Here is a 17,196-nt window from a genome sequence, read left to right on the forward strand (position 1 = left end):
AAATATTTGAAGAGATTATAGTTGAAAATTTCCCTAATATGGGAAAGGAAATAGTTCATCAAGTCCAGGAAGCGCAGATAGTCTCACACAGGAAAATCCAAGGAGAAACATGCCAAGATATATTAATCAAACTCTCAAAAATTAAATACAAAGAAAATATATTCAAAGCAGCAAGGGAAAAGCAACAAATAACATACAAGGGAATCCCCATAAGGTTAACAGCTGATCTTTCAGCAGAAACTCTGTAAGCCAGAAGGGAGTGACAGGATATATTTAAAGTGATGGAAGGGAAAAACCTAAAACCAAGATTAATCTACCCAGCAAGGATCTCATTCAGATTCGACAGAGAAATTAAAACCTTTACAGACAAGCAAAAGATGAGAGAATTCAGCACCACCAAATCAGCTTTACAACAAATGCTAAAGGAATTCCTCTAGGCAGGAGACACAAGAGAAGGAAAAGACCTATAATAACAAACCCAAAACAGTTAAGAAAATGGTAATAGGAACATACATATGGATAATTACCTTAATGTAAATGGATTAAATGCTCCAACCAAAAGACATAGATTGGCTAAACGGATAGAAAAATAAGACCCGTATATATGCTGTCTACAAGAGAGCCACTTAAGACCTAGGGACACATACAGACTGAAAGTAAGGGGATGGAAAAAGATATTCCATGCAAATGGAAATCAGAAGAAAGATGGAGTAGCAATTCTCATATCAGACAAAGCAGACTTTAAAATAAAGAGTATTACAAGAGACAAAGAAGGACACTACATAACAATCACGGGGTCAATCCAAGAGGAAGATATAACTACTGGAGATATTTAGGCAGCCAACATAGGAGCACCTCAGTACATAAGGCAAATGCTAACAACCATAAAAGGGGAAATTGACAGTAACACAATCACAGTGGGGGACTTTGACACCCCCTTTCACCAATGGACAGATCATCCAGAATGAGAATAAATAAGGAAACAAGAGCTTTAAATGATACATTAAACAAGATGGACTTAATTGATATTTACGGGACGTTCTGTCCAGGACCAACAGAATACACTTTCTTCTCGGGTTCTCATGGTGCATTCTCCAGGATGGATCATGGGTCACAGATCAAGCCTTGGTAAATTTAACAAAATTGAAATTGTATCAAGTATCTTTTCCAACCACAACGCTATGAGACTAGATATCAATTACAGGAAAAAATCTGTAAAAAATATAAACACATGGAGGCTAAACAATACACTACTTAATAACCAAGAGATCACTGAAGAAATCAAAGAGGAAATCAGAAAATACCTAGAAACAAATGACAATGAAAACACGATGACTCAAAACCTGTGGGATGTAGCAAAAGCAGTTCTAAGAGGGAAGTTTACAGCAATACAATCCTACCTCAAGAAACAAGAAACATCTCAAATAAACAACCTAGCCTTACACCTAAAGCAATTAGAGAAAGAAGAACAAAAAAATCCCCCAAAGTTAGCAGAAGGAAAGAAATCATAAAGATCAGATCAGAATTAAATGAAAAAGAAGTGAAGGAAACAATAGCAAAGATCCATAAAACTGAAAGCTGGTTCTTTGAGAAGATAAACAAAATTGATAAACCACTAGCCAGACTCATCAAGAAAAAAGGGAGAAGACTCAAATTAATAGAATTAGAAATGAAAAAGGAGAAGTAACAACTGACACTGCAGAAATACAAAGGATCATGAGAGATTACTACAAGCAAGTATATGTCAATAAAATGGATAACCTGGAAGAAATGGACACATTCTTAGAAAAGCACAACCTTCTGAGACTGAACCAGGAAAAAATAGAAAATATAAACAGACCAATCGCAAGCACTGAAATTGAGACTGTGATTAAAAATGTTCCAACAATCAAAAGTTCCAGGAACAGATGGCTTCACAGGTGAATTCTATCAAACATTTAGAGAAGAGCTAACACCTATCCTTCTCTAACTCTTCCAAACTATAGCAGAGGGAGGAACACTCCCTACCTCATTCTACAAAGCCACCATCACCCTGATACCAAAACCAGACAAAGATGTCACAAAGAAAGAAAACTACAGGCCAATATCACTGATGAACACAGATGCAAAAATCCTCAACAACATACTAGCAAACAGAATCCAACAGCATATTAAAAGGATCATACACCATGATCAAGTGGGGTTTAACCCAGAAATGCACGGATTCTTCAATATACACAAATCAATCAATGTGATAAATCATATTGACAAACTGAAGGACAAAAACCATATGATCATCTCAATAGATGCAGAAAAAGCTTTCCACAAAATTCAACACCCATTTATGATAAAAACCCTTCAGAAAGTAGGCATAGAGTGAACTTACCTCAACATAATAAAGGCCATATATGACAAACCCACAGCCAACATCATTCTCAATGGTGAAAAACTGAAACCATTTCCACTAAGATCAGGAACAAGACAAGGTTGTCCAGTCTAACCACTATTATTCAACATACTTCTGTAACTTTTAGCCACAGCAATCATAGAAGAAAAAGAAATAAAAGGAATCCAAATCGGAAAGGAAGAAGTAAAGCTGTCACTGTTTGCAGAGGACATGATACTGTACATAGAGAATCCTAAAGATGCTATCAGAAAACTACCAGAGCTAATCAATGAATTTGCTAAAGTAGTAGGATACAATATTAATGCACAGAAATCTCTTGCATTCCTATACGCTAATGATGAAAAATCTGAAAGAGAAATTAAGGAAACACTCCCATTTACCACTGCAACAAAAGGAATAAAATACCTAGGAATACAGCTACCTAGGGAGACAAAAGACCTGTATGCAGAAAACTGTAAGACATTGATGAAAGAAATTAAAGATGATAGAAACAGATGGAGAGATGTACCATGTTCTTGGAAGAGTCAACATTGTGAAAATGACTATACTACCCAAAGCAATCTACAGATTCAATGCAATCCCTATCAAACTACCACTGGCATTTTTCACAGAACTAGAACAAAAAAGTTCACAATTTGTATGGAGACACAAAAGACCCCAAATAGCCAAAGCAATCTTGAGAAAGAAAAACTGAGCTGGAGGAATCAGGCTCCCTGACTTCAGACTATATTACAGAGCTACAGTAATCAAGACAGTATGGTACTGGCACAGAAACAGAAACATAGATCAATGGAACAGGATAGAAAGCCCAGAGGTAAAGCCACACACATATGGTCAACTTATTTTTGATAAAGGAGGCAAGAATATACAATGGAGAAAAGACAGCCTCTTCAAAAAGTGGTGCTGGGAAAACTGGACAGCTACATGTAAAAGAATGAAATTAGAACACTCCCTAACATCATACAAAAAAATAAACTCAAAATGGATTAAAGACCTAAATGTAAGGCCAGACACTATAAAACTCTTAGAGGAAAACATAGGCAGAACACTCTATGACATAAATCACAGCAAGGTCCTTTTTGACCCAGCCCCTAGAGAAATGGAAATAAAAACAAAAATAAACAAATGGGACCTAATCAAACTTAAAAGCTTTTGCACAGCAAATGAAACAATAAACAAGACGAAAAGACAACCCTCAGAATGGGAGAAAATATTTGCAAATGAAGCAACTGACAAAGGATTAACCTCCAAAAGTTACAGGCGGCTCATTCAACTCAATATCAAAAAAACAAACAACCCAATCTAAAAATGGGCAGAAGCCCTAAATAGACATTTATCCAAAGAAGATACACAGATTGCCAACAAACACATGAAAGGATGCTCAGCATCACGAATCATTAGAGAAATGTAAATCAAAACTGCAATGAGATATCACCTCACACCAGTCAGAATGGCCATCATCAAAAAATCTACAAACAATAAATTCCAGAGAGGGTGTGGAGAAAAGGGAACCCTCTTGCACTGTTGGTGGGAATGTAAACTGATACAGCCACTATGGAGAACAGTATGGAGGTTCCTTAAAAAACTAAAAATAGAACTACCATATGACCCAGCAATCCCACTACTGGGCATATACCCTGAGAAAACCATAATTCAAAAAGAGTCATGTACTACAATGTTCATTGCAGCTCTATTTACAATAGCCAGGACATGGAAGCAACCTAAGTGCCCACTGACAGATGAATGGATAAAGAAGATGTGGCACATATATATAATGGAATATTACTCAGTCATAAAAAGAAGCAAAATTGAGTTATTTGTAGTGAGGTGTATGGACCTAGAGTCTGTAATACAGAGTGAAGTAAGTCAGAAAGAGAAAAACAAATACCGTATGCTAACACATATATACGGAATCTAAAAAACAGAAATGGTTCTTAAGAACCTAGGGGCAGGACAGGAATAAAGACGCAGACATAGAGAATGGACTTGAGGACACAATGGGGGGAAGGGTAAGATGGGACGAAGTGAGAGAGTGGCACGGACTTATAAATACTACCAAATGTAGAATAGATAGCTAGTGGGAAGCAGCCACATAGCACAGGGAGATCAGCTTGGTGCTTTGTGACCACCTAGAGGGGTGGGATAGGGCGGGTGGGAGGGAGACACAAGAGGGAAGAGATATGGGGATATATGTATATGTATAGCTGATTCACTTTGTTATAAACCAGAAGCTAAGACACCATTGTAAAGCAATTATACTCCAATAAGGATGTTCTAAAAAAAATTTTTGCTAGGACTTTTTCTGTGGCCTACCATGTGGTCTATCCTGGGGGTTGTTCTGTTTGCACTTGAAAATAATGTGCGTTTTAGTGTGGTTGAGTGGAGTGTTCTGTATGTGTCTTTTGGGTCTATTTGGTTTACAGTGTTATTCACATCCACTGTTTCCTTATGGATTGATTCTCTTCTTGATGATCTGTCCATTGTTGAGAGTGGGATATTAAAGTCTCCAACTATTACTGTAAAAAAAAAAAAAAAAAAAGAAGACAACTATAATAAAAAAAGATAGATAATAACAAGTGTTGGCAATGATGTAGAGAAACTGGAAATCTCATGCATTGTTGGTAGAAATGTAAAAGAATACAGCCCCTTTGAAAAACAATATCTCAGTTCCTCAACAGTTTAAACACAGAGTTACCATATAACCCAGTAATTCCAATCCTAGGTATAGAACCAAGAGTAATGCAAACATATACCCACACAAAAACTTGTGTACAAATATTCATAGTATCATTATTTATAATAGCCAAAAATGAAAACAACTCAAATGTTCACCCAACTAATAAATTAGTAAATAAATAAATAAAATGCTGTATATCAATACAATAGCCAAAAGAAAAAATGGGGGAAATAATACATGCTACAACATGTATTGATACATGCTACAACAGGAATGACCCTTGAAAACATTATGTAAAGTGAAAAACTCCAGCCACAAAAGACCGCATATTGTATGGTTCCATTTACATGAAATGTCCAGAATACACAAATCTGAAGAGACAGAAAGTAGATTATTGTTTGCCTAGGGCTGGCAGAGATGGGGGAGTTGAGAAAGGGGTGACAGATAAAAGGTACAGGATTTCATTTTAGGGGTGATGAAAATGTTCTAATATTGATTGTGGTCATGCACAACTCTGTGATTATACTAAAAACTGTTGAATTGTTCACTTCAAATGGGTGAGTGTATACTTATGTGAATTATATGTCAATAACACTGTTACAAAAAATTAAGAAGATTCCCATGCCAAAAAGCAAATTTCTAAATGTGAAAAACAAAACAAAGCAAAAAAGATGGTGAAATATATTTTCAGACACACAAAAGCTAAAAGAATTCATCATTACCATATCTACACTGCAAGAAATGTTGACGTCTTTCAGCAGAAAGAAAATACCAGACGAAAATCTGAATCCACACCAAAAAGTGAAGAGTACAATAAATGTATATATGTGGACAAATATAAAATATATTTCTGGTTAAAATAAATAAAAGGTAAAATAATTTTTCTCATTTAAAAACTCTCTTTAAAAATAATTAGCTATTTAAAGTAAAAATAATAACACTATACTGTGATGTTTATAACATATGTACATACATGTAAAATGTATGACCATAAGCATATAAAAGCAGGAGAAGAAGAATGGGAGTATACTGTTGTAAAGACCTAAAACTATAAGGGAAGTGATAAAATATCACATGAAGGAATACTGTAATAAGTTAAAGATGCATATTATGAACTTTATAACAATAGTAACAACAACAACAAAACCACAAAGAATTATAGCTAGTAAACCAACAAACAGACAACACGTTCTCAATTCATCCAAAGGAAGACAGAAAAAGAGAAAAGGAGAACAAAGAACAGATGAGGTAAATAAAATGCAAATTGCAAGACCATAGATTTAAACCTAATTTTATCAATAATCACATTAAACATTAATGGTCTAAACACCCCTATTAAAAGGTATAGATTTTCAGATTTAATTTTTAAAAAGGAAGACTTGGGACTTCCCTGGTGGTCCAGTAGTTAAGACTCCGCACTCCCAATGCAGGGGATCCAGGGTTCGATCCCTGGTCAGGGAACTAGATCCCGAGTGCCGCAACTAAGACCCAGTGCAACTAAATAAATAAATAAATAAATATTTTTTTAAAAATAAAGAAATAAAAAGCAAGACTCAACTCTACACTTCCTATAAGAAAACACACTTTGGGCTTCCCTGGTGATGCAGTGGTTAAGAATCCGCCAGCCAATGCAGGGGTCACGGGTTCGATCCCTGGCCCGGGAAGATCCCACATGCCACGGAGCAACTAAGCCCGTGAGCCACAGCTACTGAAGCCATGCGCCTAGTGCCCATACTCTGCAACAAGAGAATCCACCTCAGTGAGAAGCCTGCTCACCGCAACTAGATGAAGCCCCTGCACAGCAATGAAGATGCAACACAGCCAAAAATAAAAAACAAACAAATAAATAAATTTATAAAAAAACAACAAGACACTTTAAGTATAAAGGCACAAATAGGTTAAATGTAAAGAAAGATGAATCAAGCTAACGCTAATCAAAAGGAAGCTGGAGGGCTTCCCTGGTGGCGCAGTGGTTGAGAATCTGCCTGCCAATGCAGGGGACACGGGTTCGAGCCCTGGTCTGGGAAGATCCCACATGCCGCGGAGCAGCTGGGCCCGTGAGCCACAACTACTGAGTCTGCGCGTCTGGAGCCTGTGCTCCACAACAGGAGAGGCCACGATGGTGAGAGGCCCGCGCACCGCGATGAAGAGTGGCCCCCACTTGCCGCAACTAGAGAAAGCCCTAGCACAGAAATGAAGACCCAACATAACAATCAATCAATCAATCAATCAATAAATCTTTAAAAAAAAAAAAAAAGGAAGCTGGAGTAGCCATATTATTGTCAGACAAAGTAGATTTCACAGCAAAGAATATTACCGGGGTAAAGGAAGTTGTTTAATAATTTTAAATAAGTTAAATCATCAAGAGGATACATGTATTTTAATTGTTCATCTTAATAAGAAAGCTTCAAAATATATAAAGCAAAAACAGAACTTACAGGAGAACTGCACAAATTTATAATTATAGTTGGAGATTTCAAAAGCCGTCTTTCTCTCAATAATAGATAGAATAATTAGAGAGTCAATAAGGATACAGAAGACTTAAACAATACCATCAGTTTACTTGACCTAATTGATCTCCATAGAACACTACCCCAAAACAGCAGAATACACATTCCTTTTTCAAGTATTTGTGGAACGTTTACCATGATATTGTGGGCCATAGAACAGTACATTTTAAAAAATTTGAAACATACAAAGTATGTTTGTTGATCTCATGGAATTAAATTAGAAATCAGTAACAAAAAGATCTCCACATTTTGGAATCTAAATAACAAACTTTTAAATAACCCATGAGTCAAAGAACAAAATCAAACAGGAAATTAGAAAGTATTTCACAGTGAATGAAATTGAAACCACAACATATCAAAATTGGTAAAATGTTACTAAAGTACTGCTTAGAGGAAAACTTACAGCTTTAAATGCCTATGTTAGAAAACCACAAAGGTCTCAAATCATAACTTCACCTTCTACCTTAAGAAACTTGAAAAATAAGAGCAAATTAAAACCCAAGCATAAGAAAGGAAATAATAAAGATAAAATCAGAAATCAATAAAATAGAAAGCAAAAAGAAAATAGAGAAAATCAACGAAACAAAAGTTGATTCCTTGAGAATTCTAATAAAACTTACAAGGCTCTAGTCAGATTGATCTGGAAGAAAACAAAGAAATGACACTAATTGCCAACATCAGCAATGACACAGAGGACATAACTACAGACATTAGAAGAATATAAAGGGAATATTATGAACAACTTTATGCCAATAAATTATACAATTAAAGTGAAATGTGCCAAGTCTTTGAAACACACAGACTATCAAAACTCACTTTAAAAAAAAAAAAAACCTGAACAGCCCCATATTTATTTATTAGAGAAATTAATTGGTGGCTAGGAGAAAAAATATTTTCCAATAAAGAAAACTCCATATCCAGATAGCTTCACTAATGATTTCTATCAATATTAAAGGAAAAAATAATACCAATTGTACACTACAAACTTCTCCAGAAAAATTGAAGAGAGTGAAATATGTTCAAACCCATTCTACTTATCTGCGAACCAAGCCAGAAAATAACCTTGTAATAATGATATTACAAAAGCCTCACGAATACCGATGCAAAAATTTTTAACATAATTTTAATCAAGTTGATTCCATCAATATATAAAAACTATAATACATCACTACCAAGTGTGTATTATCACAGGAATGCAAGGTTATTTTAACATTCCAAAGCCAATCAATGTAATTTATCATGTGAACATTAAAAAAAGAAAAATAATATTATCATCTCAATAGATACCAAAAAATATTTGACAAAATCTTACATCTATTATTGGTAAAAATTCTCAGCACCTTGGGAATACAGGTATTCCGCAGAGATATTGTGGGTTTGGTTCCAAACAATTGCAATAAAGCAAATACCACAATAAAGCAAGTCACACAATTTTTTTGGTGCATGTACAAGTTATGTTTACACTATACTGTAGTCTATTAAGTGTGCAATAGCATCATGTCTAAAAAAGTACATTAAAAAATAGTTTATTGCTTAAAAAATAATAACCGTCATATGAGCCTTCAGTGAATGTCGTCATAGTAAAATCAAAGATAACTGATCACAGATATGATATGATAATAATGAAAGAGCAATATGATAATAATGAAAAAAATTTGAAATATTGTGAGAATTACCAAAATGTGATACAGAGACATGAAGTGAGCAAATGCTGTCAGAAAAAATGGAGCCAATAGACTCGCTCCATGCAGGGCTGCTACACAACTTCAATTTGTAAAAAGCACAATATCTGTGAAGCAATAATGCAAAGCGCAATAAAACGAGGTATGCCTGTAGGAGGAAACTTTCTCAAATTGATAGAGGGCTTGTACAAAAATCCTATAGCGGGGAAAAAAAAAAATCCTATAGCGGACTTCCCTGGTGGTGCAGTGGTTAAGAATCCGCCTGCCAATGCAGGGGACATGGGTTTGAGCTCTGGTCCGGGAAGATCCCACATGCCACGGAGCAACTAAGCTTGTGTGCCACAACTACTGAGCCTGAGCTCTAGAGCACACAAGCCACAAGTACTGAGCCCACATGCCACAACTACTGAAGCCCGCCTGCCTAGAGCCCATGCTCGCAACAGGAGAAGCCACCACAATGAGAGCCTGCGCACCGCAACGAAGAGTAGCCCCTGCTCTCCGCAACTAGAGAAAGCCCGCGCACAGCAACGAAGACCCAACGCAGCCAAAAATACATAAATAGATAAATTTATTTAAAAAACCCCCAACCTATAGCTAGTGTCAATCTTATTGATCAAAGACTGAACCCTTTCCTTTAAAGATTAGGAAGAAGTCAAGGAGGTCTGCTCTTACCATTTCTATTCTACACTGTACTGAAGTAGTGAAAAAGGCAAGAAAAATATAAAAGGCCTAAAATTGGAAAGGATGAAGTGAAATTTGCAGACAACGACTATGTAGACTATCCTAGGAATCTGCAGAAAAGCTACTAGAATTAGTGAGTTTGGCAAGGTTTCAGGATACAAGAACAATATGCAAAAATTAATTGTGCTGTTATATGCCAGCAATGAACAATCAGAATGTGAAATTAAAAGCATAATACTTTTTACAATAGCACCCAAAATGAAATATTTTGGGGTAAATCTGATAAAAGATGTGAAAGAACTGAATACTGAAGAGTATAAATTACTGTTGATGAAAATTAAACAACGAAATAAATGGAGAGCTAAACCATATTCATGGATTGGAAGACTTAATATTGTAATAATGTCCATTTTACTTAAACTGATCTATGAATTTAATGTAATTTCAATCAAAATCCTAGCAGGTTTCTTTGTAGAAATCAACGAGCTAATTTTAAGATTTATGTGGAAATGCAAAGGACATAGGATAGCCAAAATATCTTTGAAAAAGAGAAAGTTGGAAGAGTTACACTACAGTTTTCAAGACTTATTATAGTTACATTAATTATAATAGTGTGATATTAGTGTAAGCAGACACACAATAGGTCCACGGAACAGAGCAGACAGTCTAGAAATAAACCTACACATATATAGGCAACTGATTTTCAACAAACATGCCAAGGCAGTTCAATAGAGAAATGTTAATCTTTATAATAAATGGTGCTGAAACAATTGAATAGCCATAGGTTAAAAAAAAAAAAAATCAACCTCAACGCTTACTACACACCATATACAAAAACTGACTGGAAATAGATCATTGACCTAAATGTAAGAACAACTTATTGAAGAGAACATAGGAGAAAATGTTTGTGACCTCAGGTTTGCCAAGATTTCAAAAATACACACAAAAACCACAAACTCTAAAATAAATAAATCAGTAATATGGGCTTTATAAAAATAAAAACGTTTGCTCTGGGGCTTCCCTGGTGGTGCAGTGGTTAAGAATCCGCCTGCCAATACAGGGGACACGGGTTCGAGCCCTGGTCGGGGAAGATCCCACATGCTGCGGAGCAACTAAGCCCGTGTGCCACAACTACTGAGCCTGTGCTCTAGAGCCCGTGCTCTGCAACAAGAGAAGCCACTGCAATGAGAAGCCTGCGCACCGCAATGAAGAGTAGCCCCTGCTCTCCGCAACTAGAGAAATCCTGCATACAGCAACGAAGACCCAATGCAACAAAAATAAAATAAATTAATTTTTAAAAAAAAGTTTGCTCTCACTTCTACATTCACTGTTATGAAAATGGAAAGGTAAACCACAGACTGGGAGAAAATATTTGCAAAACATACATTCAACAGAGGAATTGTATCTAGAATATATAAATAACTATTACAACTTATTAATAAGAAGAAAAAAATACCCAATTTGAAAAAAGTGGGTCAAAAATTTAAACAGACACTTCACTAAAGAAGATACAAATGTGGCAGGTATGTATTAATGTAAGAAAAGATATTGAATACCATCATCAGTCATTAGGGAAGGGCAAATCAAAACCATAATGAGCTATTATGGCACATGCACTAGAATGGCTAAAATTTAAAAGACTGATCATAACAGATGTTGCCAAGGATGAGGATAATTGGATCTCTCATAACGCTGCTGGTTATAATTTAAAGTGATTCAACCACTTTGGAAAACAGTTTGACAGTGTCTTTAAAAATTACACCTTATCATATGAATGCAGTCTTTCCACTCCTGGGTATTCACTCAAGAGAAATAAAAGTATATATCCAAACCAAGACTTGTTCGCAAATGTTCATGGTGGCTTCACTGGTAATAGTAAAAAAAACCACACACAAAAAAACCAAAAACAAACAAACAAAAAACAGCTGTCCATCAACAGCTAAATAGATGTTAAATTTTGGGATATTGCTCAGCAATAAAAAGGAACTATTGATACTAGCAACAACAAAGAAATTCTGAGTGAAATAACACAGACCCCTAAAATAATACACACTGTAAAACTGCATCTATATAAAATTCTAGAAAATTCTAACTAACCTATGACAGTGGTTGCTTAGTGATAGAGCAGGGAGACTAGGGATGGACACAAAGAAACATAAGAGAAAAGACAACAACAGTAATGAGACCTAATCTTACTAGAGTGAAATGATCCTGTTAAAGAGTAGTGGGAGATAAATTTGGGTGGCTAGGGTAGGTCGGATTTTGAAAGATTATTAATCAAGCACAATAAATTAGACTTAGAATAAAAAACAGAAAGCTATCAGACTTTAAGTAAAGGGATCATATAACTGAAGTGGAATTTAAGCAAGTATCCTGTTCTAAACGCCAAGGAGAATGAAGATTTGTGCTGGGCATGGCCAGTAGAGTTAAATCCTTTTCCTACAATTAAAAAGCCACGTCAAAGTCATGTCAAAGGGTATGTTCTCCTGGGAGTGCGTCACATACAAGGCAAGGTCTTCTATCACCATGTACTATTTGTCTAGTCCTGACAAATATTATTCCCATTTCTACTGAACTAAGAAAGAAACTCAAACATCTGAAATTGCCAGTAACACATAGGCTTATATAGAAGTTCTTGTTTCCGGTTCTGCCTAATTTACCTTGGCACTATTTTCACAGAAGTCAAATATTTGGTGCTTTGATCAAATACAGAACAAATTCCAGGGTAGGGCCTGGACAACACAATTTCCACAGTGTAGACTGTTTGGCTCTACCTATTTATGGTTTTCAGATAGGAATTACTTCCTTACTAGTACAATAGCATAGGCAGAGAATGTAGTCAAAAGCATTAAACTAGGTATCAGAAGTCTAATTGTGTGACCTTAGGCAAGTTGCTAACTTTTCTGAGTCTCAGATTCCTTGTCTATAACATTGGGGCTCATGGTAAAACTTCATAATGTTTCTATAAGAAGCAGTGGGAGGGACTTCCCTCCTGGCACAGTGGTTAAGAATCCACCTGCCAATGCAGGGCATGTGGGTTTGATCCCTGGTCTGGGAAGATCCCACATGCTGTGGAACACCACAACTACTGAGCCTGCACTCTAGAACCCATGAGCCACAACTACTGAGCCCGCGTGCCTAGAGCCTGTGCTCCGCAACAAGAGAAGCCACCGCAATGAGAAGCCCGCACACCACAAGGAAGAGTAGCCCCCGCTCGCCGTAACTAGAGAAAGCCCACGCTTAGCAACAGACCCAACGCAGCCAAAAATAAATAAATAAATACATAGAAGCAATGGGATAATATATTAAAATGTTGCCCATTTATGTTGCTTAAATAATTAAACAGCAGAACTTCAGGCTCTTACAGCCAATAGGAATGGTTGATGGTACAAGAGTGTCAGCAAATCAATGACTTTGTCACAGAGGAGACATTTTTTGATAGTACCTCTACCATGGAAACTGTTTCCTTCTTACTAAAAGGTAGCATGGAGGGTAACAGAACCCCCAAAGTGTGCTTGTGAGGTCAAACGTGCCTTCTGGAAGGAGACATTGAGAGCTGAGAGGGAGAAAATATGCCCTTGACGGAACATACAATCAGAGCAGATGTTACAGATCATACACAGCAAACCTCCTGAATGTTCAGCATTTTGATTGATACAAGCAGTATAAATTAGGATCCGGAACATAAATACCATTATGAAGACTGCACTCAAGAGTGGATCCTAAGCAATTGCACACCGAAAGAGTAAGAATTCTCTGCAAGTACAAAAGCTCATTCCAATTTAATTCTACATGGGATTTGAAATGGTATGGAATACATAAGAGGATGAATCAATGACACCAAACTAGAATGATTAAACAGAGAATCTAAATATAACTTGATATTTCCCTTAGTTCTCACTGATTCTCTAGAACAATGCTGTCCAATAGCAATATAATGCCAGCTACATATGTCATTTAAATTTTCTAGAAGTCACGTTAAAATCAAAACGGATGAAGTTAATTTTAATAAATTTTATTTAATCCAATATATCCAAAATATTATCATCTCAACTTGTAATAAATATAATAATTATTAATGAGACATGTTACATTCTTTATTTCATATGATCTCTTTGAAATCTGGTGTGTATTTTACACTTACAGTACATCTCAATTTAGGCACATTTAAAGGCAGCACAGCTCTTGAAAGCAGGGATTAAATATTAACACCAGATCCAAACCATATATTATACACATTTGCACATTATTTTGTATACATTTTAAAGAAAAGCAAAGCTTAAAATTGTGTTTTAGGATTTAAAATATTTTTGGCCAACCTCTCTTGGAACTTCTGTGGAAAGAGAAAGAATGATGGTGATTATCTCAAAACCTCCTATTTTTTGTTTGCAATCAGACTTTTGTTATTTTGTTATCATTTATTTTTCATAATTACCTTAAACACATTTACTATTCCTGACAAACATAAACAAACCAAGAATGACATTTAAATGTGTAATAAAACAATTTGCACAAGAGCCCTTATCCCCTTAGGTTGAACTGTAGGAAAACACAGTTGCAGAACATGTAACTTGTTTAGGCAAATGTTTCTCTCTAGAGCTCTATTGACATTTTGGGTGGAATATTCCTACCAGTTGCAGGATATACAAAAATCCTAGCCCTGGCTATGAAATTTTAGTACCATCCTTAGTCATGGTAACAAAATAAAAATTGCCCCCATGCATCCACACCCCCGCCCCAGTAGAAAGGACACCAACCTCCCAGTTGAGAAGCACTGCTTAAGACTTTTGTTAAAATCTGATCAGTTAACAAAGCACCTGCGGTTGTGAATATTCTGTAAAAGAAACGAATTATAATATCAACCTAAGAAAAAAAATCCCTATATATCAAAGTTACTTGGATCTACAAGGGAGATATTTTATATATATATATATATATATATATATATAGTATATATAAGTAAATAAAAAAATATATATATAATAAAATAAATAAAATAAAATATATATAATATATATATATATAATTAAAGCTAATACTACCTTACTAGATGTCTTACATGTCTGAATTTGAATTTTCTCTCCTCTGAGAGGGGTCTTATATTGTTCTACTTCCACATTCCCACATTTGTTCCCTCTTCCGCATTATCTCATCTTAAATTTACACCTGAATTAATTGTATTTTTTTCTTTGTATTAATAGTCAAATCATGGATATATTTTGAATTATTTGGAATGACTGTAGAGGATTTTTTTCCCTTTATTCTTAACAAAAGAACATGCTTCTCAATTAAAACTTAGGAGAATATAGGTTGAGATGCAGTATGTAGAGTTATTTGGATAATAATTGTCATTAAGTGGGAATTCCCCGGTGGTCTAGTGGTTAGGACTTGGCTATTTCCTTGCCGTGGCCTGGGATTGATCCCTGGTGGGGGAACTAAGATCCCACAAGCCGCGAGGTGGCGTGGTAAAAAAAAAAAATTGTAATTAAGTAAATATACATCATCTTCATGACGGCTGATCTCATTTACCTCTTATAACCAGGTTTCTCCACAACAGAACGCAGTTACTCCTCGGCATTAACAGCTACCAGTTGTATGTTAAAGCACCCAGGAGAAGCAATATAGTCAGTGACTATCATAATGATTGAGATGTATGATGATATCAGTAATTATTTTTAGTATAGATATCTTTTGGATACAACAATCATCACTAATATGATCATGTATCTTTAAAATTTTATGTATGTATGTATGTATACTAATCGAATCTCTGTTGTGAGCATAAACATTAATTGGTACTCTAGAGCAACTGTTGGCAAACTATGGCCAATAGGCCAAATCCAGCATGCCACCTGTTTTTGTAAATAAAGTTCTATTAGAACACAGACATTCTCATTCACTTATATTTATCTATGACTGCTTCTGTGCTGCAACAGCAGAGTTAAATAGTAGTGGTGACAGAGAGACTGTATCACCTACCGAGTCTAAAATATTTACTGTCTCTTTAGAGTTTGTTGACCCCTGCTGCAGATTGTAAGTTAAAGGTCAGCAAAAAACCTACACAAATGATTTTTCTTTTCTTATGGCTAGAATGAATTTTATGGAATGAGATCAAGGAGCTGTTAGTTGTCTTGGGCCAAGGTCTCTTCCTCATAAAGGAGCATTTAGGACTGGAAATCTTGACACTGTCTCATGTCAGAGGTGAGAAAACCTGGTGAAGTTCATTTTAATGAGATTTAAGAAGTATCTTTTCTAGAGAATTTTCAGGTGAATCTAATCTTTCTAATTGGTGTCTGAAACATTCTTTATTAGATTGCAGGGAATCTAATAAAGCTTCACGGGAATAATCAAAAGGTTTGTGGGAATAATATTGTCTAAATAAGAGTTTGCAGTTTTTAAAAAAATGTAATTCATCATGTTAAGTTGCTCTTTGGCACAATGCAATTGTAAGAACATCTTTTTGTTCCTTAGAACATGTTTTCTCCTAGATTGGAATCTAGAAGTCTTTGGTATGCTTTGCTTTGTTTTATGTTTGCATTTTTGTCATGCCATTTCTTTTTTTTAATCTTGTTTATGCTATCGGTAGTATAGTCATTTTCTTTTTACTCTCTTCTCTCCAACATTTTCTACCAGAACTGTACCATGGAAAAGGAAAGAGGTAGGTAGAGGACAGAAAGATATCAATGTTAGTTCTTAACTTTCTGTCTTTTGTCTACCGTTGTCTACAGTTGTCTGATAATGTTAAGGTAAATCGGAAATATCTTCCCCATTTTTGTGGAAGCATGAATTTCTAGCCAGATAAAATCCATTCTAGTTTGGCTTCGGTGAAATTATACTTCATAGCAGGGGAAGAAATGTAGCCAGACCAAACCTTTATACAATAAAACTATGACTATATTATTTTCTGTGTGTCCTCTTGGACCACAACTGTCATTTAGGTCAGCCTTGCCTGTGGAGTTAGAGCAGGGGCTTGAGTGAGACCAAGGATTTATGACACAAAAAGCAGCAGGAGAATTTTTCTCACAAGCCCATAGCTACTGCATAGTATTTATGAAGACAACATATAATCAAGTATTTCAGCATTTTAAGGAATCCCTGTACAAATTCTCACTAGACCCTTTAATCACCTGTACAATATTGTGATTCTGCTCAAATGGTACACTTTCAGGGCAGGGGAAACTCAAAAGATTCCTGTGGGAGCTCATGCCATTATTTGTGCAGCCTTAGTTATGAACAAAACTCTTGTAATGACTTTAAAGC

General features: G+C 35.6%; 1 protein-coding gene across 1 annotated transcript in view; it reads right to left on the reverse strand.

Moving 5' to 3' along the window:
- Positions 1 to 17,196, reverse strand: part of MIA3 (MIA SH3 domain ER export factor 3) — a 79,557-nt gene that overhangs the window by 61,785 nt on the left and 576 nt on the right. The window lies entirely within an intron of this gene.

This window comes from Balaenoptera acutorostrata, chromosome 1 (assembly GCF_949987535.1).
Source record: "Balaenoptera acutorostrata chromosome 1, mBalAcu1.1, whole genome shotgun sequence".
Taxonomy (NCBI): Eukaryota; Metazoa; Chordata; class Mammalia; order Artiodactyla; family Balaenopteridae; genus Balaenoptera; species Balaenoptera acutorostrata.